This window comes from Mustela nivalis, assembly GCF_964662115.1.
Source record: "Mustela nivalis genome assembly, chromosome: 13".
NCBI classification, from domain to species: domain Eukaryota; kingdom Metazoa; phylum Chordata; class Mammalia; order Carnivora; family Mustelidae; genus Mustela; species Mustela nivalis.
Genome location: NC_139032.1, coordinates 5,751,258 through 5,761,512, shown reverse-complemented (window position 1 = coordinate 5,761,512; position 10,255 = coordinate 5,751,258). Strand labels below are relative to the sequence as shown.

The 10,255-nt window shown below is 40.8% G+C and overlaps 1 pseudogene across 1 annotated transcript; it reads right to left on the bottom strand.

The window, feature by feature from the left end:
* Nucleotides 1-8,521: 8,521 nt before the first annotated feature.
* LOC309846212 (S-formylglutathione hydrolase pseudogene) lies at nucleotides 8,522-9,708 on the bottom strand (annotated as a pseudogene). The gene has a single exon. The product of its transcript is annotated as an S-formylglutathione hydrolase pseudogene (transcript).
* Nucleotides 9,709-10,255: the final 547 nt, after the last annotated feature.

Here is a 10,255-nt window from a genome sequence, read left to right as displayed (position 1 = left end):
CGCCTGTCCTCTGAAGAGGGAACTCTTGAAACTTCACAAAGTCGTGAGCCTTATTCTAAACCTTGCACGTTAGTGTAAGTCCACTTACAGCCTCTGGTCCTGGAAGAGGGTTAGGGAGAGCAGGAAGGTGGCAATGGCCTGCAGGAGGGTGCAGAAGAGAGAAAGCTGAGGATACGGAGGGGACCCTCTAGTTAATTTCATGTCCCCCACACCACGCTGGTTTCTAACGCTTTTCAAAGGTTTGTTGGGCTGTGAGATAAGAGTCCTGAAAACTCTTCCTTTCCAGATAAAAGTTTTGTAACCAAGGCCTTTAAAGATAATGCCTGGGCCTAGGATGTCTAATTGCAGCTGAAAAGAAACATAATTTCATGAATAACTTACTGAAGGTAGAAATGGCAGTCATTTGAGGGACAGACAGAATGGCCTTTCTGGCCGCCTTTAAATCATGGCAAATCATTGAGGTAGCTGAGTCTGCCTGCTGCTAAGATTGGCCCAGGATAATGCTGTGATTTGCTGTTGGGAAATAAGTAGGGCAGCTGTCTGCCTGATTAGTCCGGGACTGCCCCCATTCTAGCCCTGGAAGTTCCATACCTCGGGAAACCCCCGGCCCCTGGCAAACCAGAGCATTTTGGTCACTTTGTAAGACCAACGCGTAAGGCCGATGATGTTCTCTTAATTTTAACGATAACACAACTGCTAACTTGGTCTCCAGTGTCTGTGGGGAAAAGATAAATATTTAAATAAGTAAACAACTAACCCAGTTTGGGAGGATGTCAGCTTTGCTATCTCATGACGATAAGGCAATCTTATTATCAGCAGAGAACTCCCAAATGTGGCTATAAAAAAAAACCCAGCAGTTACATAATGAAATTTCCCTTGCTTAAACTGCTAGGAGACATTGCCAAATTTTAACTGAGGTTGTGAAGATAAATGCCTTACCTGCAAAGATGTTGCATCTCTCTCTCTCTCTCTCACATACAGTAGAGTTTTATTTTTCTGGTTTAGCACACTTCTGTTTTACCGTACTAAGAGAACACAGTGGGCTGTTACAGCAGCAGAATATCATTTTCAATGGGTATTTGTTGCTGTTGTCTATTGAAAGCACTGTACTGTGTCATTTATTTATTTATTTATTTATTTTTTAAAGATTTTATTTATTTCTTTGACAGAGAGAGACCACAAGCAGGCAGAGAGGCAGGCAGAGAGAGAGAGAGGAGGAATCAGGCTCCCTGCTGAGCAGAGAGTCCGATGCGGGGCTCGATCCCAGGACCCTGAGATCATGACCTGAGCCGAAGAAAGCGGCTTAAGTCACTGAGCCACCCAGGCGCCCCAATGTGTCATTTATTTTTAAAATATATTTGATGAGGTATCCTTTCACTGAGAGCCTACCTGCACTGAATATAAATTTTTGAGAGCTGGCATCATTTGTAGAGATGCCAATATGGAGACAGGAGCTATAGAGAGAAGGCAGAGCCGCAGAATGGCTACTGGCCTCCATTTGCCTAATGATACAGAGGCAGGAAGACACCACAAATCAAATCAATAATAATATCCACCAAAGTCAACCATCTAAAAAAATTAAAAACTTGTTATTAAATAACTCTTGGGTTAAGGAGAAAATCAAATGGAAATTTAAAAAAATGTAATTATGAACGGACACAGTATTCCTTGACAAAATCTGTGGTTTATAGTCAACAGGCTGCCCAGAAGGAAAGCTGTAGCCTTAAAGATAGGTATTAGAAAATGAGACATTTTGAAAATAAATGAAGCAAACTTTCAAATCAAACATTAACACCTCAGCCCAAGAACCAGTCAAACAGAAATAACAAAATGAACACTAAGGAAAGGGGAAAAAGTAAACAATGGATTGGCAGGGAATCCTGCAGTAGAAAGGGATAGTAAGGAGCAGCTGAGCTTGAGGAAGTCATCTTTCCACGTTGATCTCAGCGGCCTGGGTTCTGCCTTAGATATTCACCTTCCAGCCCGAGGAATGTGGGTCCGGGACAATGAAATGGAGATAGAAGGAAGACAGCAGGAAGCCCACGATGGCACCTCTGTGGGGGAGGACTGCCAAGGGCAGGGTACTAACTGACATTTCCTCAGATCCGTGTGTCAAGCATTATGCTGGGCTTGATAATAAATTTTTCTCACTTACAGATGAAAATATTGAAGCACAGTGTAGCTTAGTGATTTCTTCAGATTCACCAGACATCAAATAATAGAGCTTGGATCTGAACTCTAGAGGAGCTAGTATTAATTGGGGTTTAATTTGCCAAATGCTGTCAGTCAAAGATGCCACAGGTTTTAGAAATGTCATGTTTTGAAACTCATGTCTGTCTGGGAAGGTCATGGGCTATCGGTCATTCACATTTTAAATGTTTTTTTTTTTTTTAATTTTTAAGACTATTTATTTATTTATTTGAGAGAAAGACAGTGAGAGAGATCATGAGCGAGGAGAAGGTCAGAGAGAGAAGCAGACTCCCCGTGGAGCCGGGAGCCCGATGCAGGACTCGATCCCGGGACTCCAAGATCATGACCTGAGCCGAAGGCAGTCGTCCAACCAACTGAGCCACCCAGGCGTCCCGGTCATTCACATTTTAGAGTGAAATGGTTCAAACGGTTGCTTTCCTCTCAACATCTAGCCGAGGTTACCTGTATGAACAGAACAGGACATCTGAAATGGTTGGAGAGAGGAGTCATACAGTAGGAGGGGTCCTGCTTGGAGGTGAAGGCCACCTTCAGAATACGGGGCAGCGGGGATCGGGACGAGATGGTAAGCAAAAGTACAGAACAGGATGTGGGAAGATGCCCAAGATAAAGTCTGACTATTTCAAAATTTTGGCGAGTGTAGGCCCCACCCTCAGGAAGAGAAGGACAGGTTCTTCTTCCTCTTTCTCTGTCCTCTACAGATGAGTCCCCCCTTCCTGGGCCCAGGAGGACCAGGTCCACAGGCTGCGCTAGGGAAAATAGAGTGGGGCGCGACGTCGAAGCCATCCCTCCTCCTCAGCTCCAGGCCTCCCTCAGACCCACACATGACCCCAGACTACCCCCAACCATCTTGGCTGGAGCAGAGTAATAGGAAACATGCTCCTGCTCCAGACAGTCTGGGTGTGATCTGGGTTTGAGCTAATTGCTACAAAGGTCTTCCTATCATTAGCAAAAGTCTTGTCTCCTTTCAGCCTCCCTTCATTGGTTCCACTTCAGCCCTCTGTGAGGTATTTGTTCAAATGGAATTTGATCTGTCATGTACTGTTGTTTTTGGCTGATTGGCTGAGTTGATGAGATCCTCTAGAAACTCAGGGCTTTTGGATCAAAGTAAATGCTGATAAAATGTTCTAGCGATTATTTTTCGGAAAGGTTTTGCCACTGCTCTGGTTTTTGTTCCGCTTTCCTTTTAAAGAATGCTTCCAGGGACTCCTGGGTGGCTAAGTAAGTGAAGTGTCTGGCTTCTGCTCAGGTCATGATCCTGCTCCAGCATTGGGCTCTCTCCTCAGCAGAGAGCCTGCTTCTCCCTCCTGCTGCTCCCCTACTTGAGCTGTCTCTGGCTCGGCCTCTCTAGCTCTGACAAATAAATAAATGAAATCTTTAATATATGTATATGTATTTTAATTTTAGAATATTTAATTTATTCATTTGACAGACAGAGATCATAAGCAGGCAGAGAGGCAGGCAGAGAGAGAGGAAGGGAAACAGGCTCCCTGCTGAGTAGAAAGCCCCATGCGGGACTTGATCCCAGGACCCTGAGATCATGACCTGAGCCGAAGGCAGAGGCTTAACCCACTGAGCCACCCAGGAGCCCAATAAATAAAATCTTAAAAAAAAAAAAAAAAAAAAAGAATGTTCCCAACTTACATACTCATTCTATGAGAATAGGTTCATATATAAATCTGTAGAATAACACACATAAAGTATCCACATAAAAAAGAAACAAGAAGAATATGTTTTCTTATTGATAGGCGTGGCTTGAAAGGTACTTCAGTACTTTTGTGATATAATTAAATAAAGAGATATTGCACAAAGGAGATCATCTAGCTAACCAACATGGGAAAAAGTTCCACTTCACTTTTAATTCAAAAAGTAACAATAGAAAGGATGATAAAGTATCTTTTTTCTCCCATTCATTTAGTTACAAAACAAAACAACATTCACAATAATATTAAATATCTGTTAGAAAGGGGTGAACCTAGTACTCTCATACATTATCATTGGTATTAGGAAAGTCTCTTGGAAATTGATTTAGCAATATCTATCAAGGATTTCAAAGTATTCATATCCTTGTGCCCAGTAGAATCTTTTGGGAATTTGTACTAAAGAAATAATCAAAAGATTAAAAAAAAAATATGACCAAAGGGTGTGATCCATTATAGGAAAGTTATTTGTATTAGCAAAAGTGTTGCTCACAGCCTAAAAACCCAACAGTAGGGAATGGCTGATTAGATTATGGTATAGCTATTCTGAGAGATTAGGCAGCCATTATAAAAAATGATTATGGAAAAACGCATTGTGTAATCTAGATGGTCCTAGTGGAAACAGCTTTGTTAAGTCATTTGTGTGAAAGCAGAAAAATATTGAGACTCAAAAGTGTTTGTAACCACAGGAAAAATTCTACAGTATATAAACATCATTTATAGGAGATACACGCTGAAATTGTTCTTGTGATGGAAAGATAGGAGAAGAATTTTATAATTAACCAAGATATTAGCTCAGTGCCTCAGATTTAAACCAAAAGTGCTATATAAATTAATGTTCTTCTGGACTGTTGCCAAGAACTGCATCGCTAACCTTGAGTAGCAGAAATGTAGATCTATTGTGATAATATACAAATATAAGTGTAAAAAGCCCCTCTCTGAAAATAAGACTTTCAGGGATCTATCCAACCTTTTATTCCTTCCTGTGCTGCTCTTCTAACAAAACCAGAGAGAGACCAAAGAGAAGAAGAAATTCCCAGAGGCAGATTTTTGAATGTTAACAAGATACTAACACATATACCCATCTCCTTTTCTCCAGGACAGCAGGGAACACCTGCTGTCCTGGGAGGAAGAAGTGCTCATGTAGCGAGGTGCAAAGAAAAGAGAGGAAGAGGGAGGAAGTGCGGCAGAGTGAAACCGCTTCAGGCCCTTGATGCCCAGAGAGAAGTCAGAGCTGGATGGTATCCCCGATCCTTTGGCCTATGGAAAGGGAGGCAGATGGCCTGTTAAGTACACACCTTCTTCCCTGCTCCTGCTGTTTTCTCTTACAGAATCTTTAGGACTTTCACACATTTTTTTGACCCTTTTAGTCTACTTTTTTTTTTTTTCCTTCAACTTTATTACGGAAGATTATCTAGAGTTTCCAGTTTGTCTGGGGTCTCCATGGAAGGGACTAGAAACACTGCTTCTTGGGGTCTGCAGGACTGCCTGACTGCAGATTTGGAGTCAGTTCCTGGTGACTGCAGATTTGGAGACCAAGAGTCGATATAAGGATATGAGCGTGTCAGTCAGTTTTCACACCTGTCTGTGCCCCTAAACACGCAAAACTGTGGGTTATATTAGCTATTGTCCCACCGAAGCTGAGTAACAAACAGCCCCCAAACTCGGCAGGTCACAAAAACAGTCTTTCTCTTCTCTTGTTTGTGGGTGTGTAGATGAGCCGGGATGGCTCTGTTTTGGGTGCAGGTCAGCTGGACTTGCATCAAACTTCGGGCTGGGCTCGGGTGCACTCCCTGTGTCCTCAGAATTCCATTAACTGCCCGAGATGCTTCCGTTTCCTGGTGCATCATCACGCACAAGCAGCCGAGTCAAACTGCTTATCTGAGGCCTGTCCTCGTCCTTGCTGTTCTTCAGTGAGCCAAAGCAGGCTGATGCATGGCTGTACCCAACATCAATGACGGGGAAATCACTCTCGTTAGAAGCTCACACAGCAGGGGCGCCTGAGTGGCTCAGTGGGTTAAAGCCTCTGCCTTTGGCTCAGGTCATGATCTCGGGGTCCTGGGATCGAGCCCCGCATCGGGCTCTCTGCTCTCTGCTTCCCCCCCACCTCTCTGCCTGCCTCTCTGTCTACTTGTGATCTCTCTCTGTCAAATAAATAAAATAAATAAAATCTTAAAAAAAAATTTAAAAAGCTCACACAGCAGAGGGAGGGGCTGAAGAATTGAGGACAAGTCTCTAATTTACCACTTGGGACAATGTATCAACAGATTAATTCAAATACTTCAAAAGGTATACCTTCTGACTTGCAGATTAAGTAGAATTATGTCTGTGTGTGGAAGATATCTCATTTTCCAATTAGACTAGTGAAAACTTAATAACATATCTCAGTAACTACATATTTTTTAAAGGAACATAGAATATCATTGTACTTTAGTGACAGTTCCCGGTTATGACTATGTTGGGTATCTAACCAAGTAGAAACTGATTTCATTATAGGTGAGTTTCTGATTTTGAAGTGATACACACACACCCACAAGCACACATGCACACACACACACACACACACACACACACCACTTGTTTTTAGGAGTTTGTAATCAGTGAGTAAAATGTGCCCCGAAAGGAAATCACTTGGTAAGAACCACTATTTGGTAAGAAAAAGTGACTCAAGAAAAGAAGTTCCTTGTGGTTTTAAACATGATTATGTTACAGGTCTCCTCAAAAATAAGAGTTCCTTTAAAAAATAAGCTGATTTAAGGCTAAAGTTATAAACTAGAAGTTTCCATTTTAATTTTTCAAAATGAAAACACTTCTTAGGAAGTTTTTCTATGTCTTTCAACATAAAAAGTGAAGGCAAGGGTTAAATAAAATCTGAGCTCCCGCTAGATTGGTTTGTTTCCATTAGAAAACTTTAACTCTAGGAAGGAAGAGCTGATGGCTCAGAAGAAATGTGAAAAACGGAGTCAAGGGAAAAAAATTTTTTTTCTGTTTGGTTTTTAACTTAGTAGGGGTCTTTCTCCAAAATTTTTCTGGCTTTTAGATTCAGGCTAAATTATTGAATAGGTATGGGAGATCAGGGAATTAGTCAAGAACAGAGAAGGATGGGGTAAGTTCCACTTAAAAAATTTTATCTAGTTTGCCTGTGTGGAGAAAGAGACCATTGAAACATGAGAGCTTGGGATTTTGTGTCCAGCTTAGAGGATTACTCCGGAAATGTTGCTGTTAGTTTGAAGCCCAACATCCAGCTGTCTTTTTCCAAGGAAAAATGAAATTGCACATTCTGATTAACCAGCATTAATTATCCCTAATTAATGAACAAAGCACAATTTTCAGAACTTTCCTGCTTGGTACTCTGGAAGCAATCAAGTGAGACAAGGACTCTGTAGCCATAAGAGCTTTTTTCTTTTCCCCCTAGAACAGACAAGAATAGGGTAATTAAGTGGGTAAGAGCAGTAATTTTATAATCAGAAAGACTGCAACACATTTAATCAATCCTTTGACAAATGCATTAGAGTAATATTGATGCTTTTCTAAAGACTACCACTCAAAATGGATGAAGAAAAGGAATTGTTTTAATCGTGTCCCAGCAGACTAAGTAACATAACTTTAATTTTTCAAAGTGACTTTGTTTTTTGTTTTTTATTTTATTTATTTATTTGAGAGAGAGAGAGTGATCGAACGAAAGAGAGAACATGAGCAGGATGCTGTGGGGGCAGGAGAGAAGCAGAGAGAGAAGCAGACCCCCCACTGAGCAGGGAGCCCACTGTGGGGCTCGATCCTGAGACTCCGGGATCATGATCTGAACCAAAGGCAGACTTTTAACCAATTGAGCCACCCAGGCGCCCCTTCAAGGTACCTTTGAAGCCATCATTTTATTTTATTTCACAGTATTTCTAAAGTGAAGGCATTTTATTTTTATTTATTTATTTATTTATTTATTTATTTATTTTTTTTTTTTCAGGTTTCAAAAGTTTATTCATTAAGTTCTTAAAGGAACACAATAGGGTACTTACAGAGACTGGTTACTATTCTTGGTGAGCTCACCAAACTAAATTTCTCCATGTAACTGAAGGAAAATACTGTGTTTACAGTAACATATGAAACAACTTTCCTTATTTCCTATTTTCAGATTGAATCTTATTGTTTAATTCTTGTCTCTTAGGAGATTCCAGAAATCAAGGTCCACAAATCTGTTTGGCTGAAGAGATAAGAAATTTCAGTGAAATGGGTTTAGGAAATCTGGCTTCTAATCTTGGCTGTCTCACAAATAAATGTGTAATGATGGAGAATTTACTTAACCTTTCTGAGCCTACTTCCTTATTTAACAAGACATAGTTATTAAATGCCTATTAAAAGCCAAGTAGTTGCTAACCACTTAGAGATCTAACAGTGAACATAATGAAGACAGACCATGCTTTCACAGTCTTCAAGTCTGGCAAACTGAAGGGTTTAGGCTAAATTACTTTAACACCTATTTAACACCTATTCCTGAGTTAGTATTCTATGATTAAAATGGGATTATATTCATATGTTCTGTGGTTTGAGGTTAATACAACAATGATTTTCAAATGACCTTGACAGCTGTAAAATATTAAATATTTCCCATACAAACACTGGTAGGACAACTTTTAAATCATAAGCAGGTTTTACATATTTATCCATAAAGTGATTCAACTATGGAATAATGCATTTTTAGCACTATGAAATCAATGTCTTGAAATCATTTTTCCCTTTCTATAATCTTGAGCAAATTTTGTATAATCTCGAACAAATTTTCTTATCTGAAGTTTTTCATGCATTCAGGTATATTGCATGATGTCTGATGTGATCGGTAATAAAGGTTGCAATGAAGTAGTAGCTATGATCATAACCCTCTTGTAGTCTAAAAACAACAGGGACTTTCTTTTCCGTACAGGCAGCTATGAAGTTATCAGGTAGTAACTGTCCATCTGTAAGGAACTGGTCATCTTTCCCTTGATCAATCAGTATGTCCAGCTGGGAACCTGGGTAGGACTTCACAAGGTGGGTAGCATCATAAGCCTTCCATTTACTTTGATCTGTTCCCAAATATCCACTAAAGGCTTTTTTGCCCCAAGGACAGAGCACTGGGTTGCAAATGGGAGCAAATGCCGACACAGATTTGTACTTTCCAGGATTCTTCAAAGCACAAATCAGAGCTCCATGGCCTCCCATGGAGTGGCCAAAAATAGACATCCTTTGGGGGTCCACTGGAAAATTGGCATTTATGAGCCGGGGAAGCTCCTCAGTTACATAAGAGTACATTCTGTAGTTAGTCTTCCAAGGATCTTCAGTGGCATCCACATAAAATCCAGCACCGGTGCCGAAGTCCCAGCTCTCATCTTCTCCTTTAATACTGCAGCCCCGAGGGCTGGTATCTGGAGCAATGATGATGAGGCCATGTTCGGAGGCAGCTTGCTGATAACCAGCCTTTGATATAAAATTCTGCTCTGTGCAAGTCAAACCAGACAGCCAATACAGTGCAGGGCATTTTTCAGTCTCTGACTTTGGTGGTAAGTAGATACCAAATTTCATTTTGCAGCTCAGTTCAACACTGTCATGTTCAAAAACTTTCTGCAACCCTTCAAAGCACTTGTTGCTGGAAATCTCCTTCAATGCCATTCTTCCTTTATTAGTAAAGATTAATCTCATTAATTTCTAGAATATTCGTTCCTGATCAATTGCTATTTGCTTTATTTGCCTGTACCAAAGGATAGATGATCCTCGGTAACTGGCGGCAGCGGGAAAACAAGCAGCACCCAGGCGGCGCGGAAAGGCGGGGCCTCCTATTTATTTTTTTTTTAAAGATTTTATTTATTTATTTGACAGACAGGGATCACAAGTAGGCAGAGAGGCAGGCAGAGAGAGAGAGAGAGAAAGGGAAGCAGGCTTCCTGCGGAGCAGAGAGCCCGACGCGGGGCTCGATCCCAGGACCCTGAGATCATGACCCGAGCCGAAGGCAGCAGCCCAAACCACTGAGCCACCCAGGCGCCCCAAGTGAAGGCATTTTAAAATCGATTTTAAAGATACCTATAATAGAGAAGTTACATTTTCTAAATAAAATCCAGCAACTACTTAGTGGCTATGATATAATTAGGCTGTGAAACTCTTGAGGACATCTAAAATCAGATTCATACCATCCATGCAATGCCCTGTGAATGCTCAAAGAAAATGTGCTTTGAGTAATTTATCTTTATTAAACTAATTGCTCTGTGGGACAATGAAGTCCTTTTCCCCATATCTTTAGTATAAAGTTTGCCTTTATAATGGATTAATTGTATAGGTAGAAAACTATATTCTGCTGATTAGTATATGATGAAAAAACATCT